This window comes from Siniperca chuatsi, linkage group LG2 (genome assembly GCF_020085105.1).
Source record: "Siniperca chuatsi isolate FFG_IHB_CAS linkage group LG2, ASM2008510v1, whole genome shotgun sequence".
Classification (NCBI taxonomy): Eukaryota; Metazoa; Chordata; class Actinopteri; order Centrarchiformes; family Sinipercidae; genus Siniperca; species Siniperca chuatsi.
In genome coordinates, this window is record NC_058043.1 from 30,474,187 (window position 1) to 30,476,686 (window position 2,500).

Below are 2,500 nucleotides of genomic sequence, written 5' to 3' on the forward strand. Positions count from 1 at the left end.
CCTCCGGTTCCGAGAACGCCCCGCCCGGGGTAGGGCTACTTCCGGCGGGAAAACGGGCGCGGGCGCGCGACCCGAAAAACGGGGGGAAAGTTTCAGCCCGCGCCTGTCTTGGGCCCGAGTCGCTACGACCTCCGGTTCCGGAGATACGGCCCCGCTCCTGGTTCCGGAGGGGTTAGGGGCTACTTCGGCGCGGGAAAGCGGCGGCGGGCCGCGTCCACTCGACTCGGCGACCCGAAAAAACGGGGGGGAAAGTTTCAGCCCGCTGGCCCTCCTGGTTTCGGAGATGTGAGAGGTCGAGGAGGCGGCGAAACTCTGAAAAAGCTGGGGAAAAAACACACTTAGCTAGCTCCCGAACCCGAAAAACGGGGGGAGGCTCGGATCGGCGAAACTCTGAAAAAGTGGGAAAAAACACACACGTCCTCCCCGGAGGCTCGGATCGGGGTTCCAACGTCCACCCGTGGTTTCGGGGCGCGAAACGCGCGCGCCTGTCTTGGGCCCGAGTCGCTACGACCTCCGGTTCGGAGATACGGCCCCGCTTCCGGGTCAGGGCTACATCCGCGGGGGCGGCGGCGGCGGCGGCCGCGCGTGGGGGAGTTTCAGCCCGCTGGCCCTCCACTCGACTCGGCGACCCGAAAAACGTGGGGGAGTTTCAGCCCGCTGGCCCTCCTGGTTCCGGAGGAGGAGAGGTCGAGGCGGCGAAACTCTGAAAAAGCTGGAAAAAAAACACACAGCTAGCTAGCTCCCGAGCGGAGGCTCGGATCGAGAGACGGTTCCAACGTCCACCCCGTGGTTTTCGGGGCGCGACGCGCGCCTGTCTTGGGCCCGAGTCGCTCGACCTCCGGTTCGGAGATACGGGGGCGGGGTTTAAGCCCGCTGGCCCTCGTGGTAACAACGATGGTCAGATTAAAAGTAAAAATGAAACTGAAACTAAGAATAAAAATCCAAACAAAAACGTCCAACAGTGGACGGGCTGTTTTTTTTTTTTCTTTATTTTTTCTCTTTATAATCATTATTGGAGGATCTTATACTGACTCTTAAGCCCCGCACCCCCCCTCCGCCAGATGCCAGAAACACACTGGTCTCCAATTTTCGCATGGACAGTTCACACTTTGGAGTCGTGAGAGATCGAAGCATTGAAACTCTTGCTTGATTTAATCCCCCCCATACATCCTCCAGAGAGCTCCTGGGGCGCTGCATGGACCTCTGCCCACTGAACGTCACCTTCCCCCCCCATGCAGCCTCCAGCACGCTCCTCGGGGCCATGCCTGGTTCCGGGAACCCAGTCCACCAGCCGAACCTGTGTACCCACACTTAAGCACTCACCCCGGGGCTACACACTTATAATTCCAGCGGAAAGAGTTTCGTGCCCCTGGTACTCCTTTTTTGAAGTTCGTGACTCTGGTACTCTGAAGTTGGGCTTAGAGGTTGGTTTTAAACCCTCTGTTCGTGACTCTGGTACTCTGAAGTTGGGCTTAGAGGTTGTTTTTAAACCCTCTGTTCGTGACTCTGGTACTCTGAAGTTGGACTTAGCCAGGCTGGAAATGGGGTTGAAATATTTCTTCCTGCCACCTCCTGAGCAGTTGGACTTAGAGGTTGGTTTTAAACCCTCTGTTCGTGACTCTGGACTCTGAAGTTGGACTTAGAGGGTTCGTGACTCTGGTACTCTGAAGTTGGGCTTAGAGGTTGTTTTTAAACCCTCTGTTCGTGACTCTGGTACTCTGAAGTTGGACTTAGAGGTTGGTTTTAAACCCTCTGTTCGTGACTCTGGTACTCTGAAGTTTGACTTAGCCAGGCTGGAAATGGGGTTGAAATATTTCTTCCTGCCACCTCCTGAGCAGTTGGACTTAGAGGTTGGTTTTAAACCCTCTGTTCGTGACTCTGGTACTCTGAAGTTGGGCTTAGAGGTTGTTTTTAAACCCTCTGTTCGTGACTCTGGTACTCTGAAGTTGGGCTTAGAGGTTGGTTTTAAACCCTCTGTTCGTGACTCTGGTACTCTGAAGTTGGACTTAGCCAGGCTGGAAATGGGGTTGAAATATTTCTTCCTGCCACCTCCTGAGCAGTTGGACTTAGAGGTTGGTTTTAAACCCTCTGTTCGTGACTCTGGTACTCTGAAGTTTGACTTAGCCAGGCTGGAAATGGGGTTGAAATATTTCTTCCTGCCACCTCCTGAGCAGTTGGACTTAGAGGTTGGTTTTAAACCCTCTGTTCGTGACTCTGTTTGACTTAAGTGACTCTACTCTGAAGTTGGACTTAGAGGTTGTTCGTGGCTTAGAGGTTGGTTTTAAACCCTCTGTGTTCGTGACTCTGGTACTCTGAAGTTGGACTTAGCCAGGCTGGAAATGGGGTTGAAATATTTATTTCTTCCTGCCACCTCCTGAGCAGTTGGACTTAGAGGTTGTTTTTAAACCCTCTGTTCGTGACTCTGGTACTCTGAAGTTGGACTTAGAGGTTGGTTTTAAACCCTCTGTTCGTGACTCTGGTACTCTGAAGTTTGACTTAG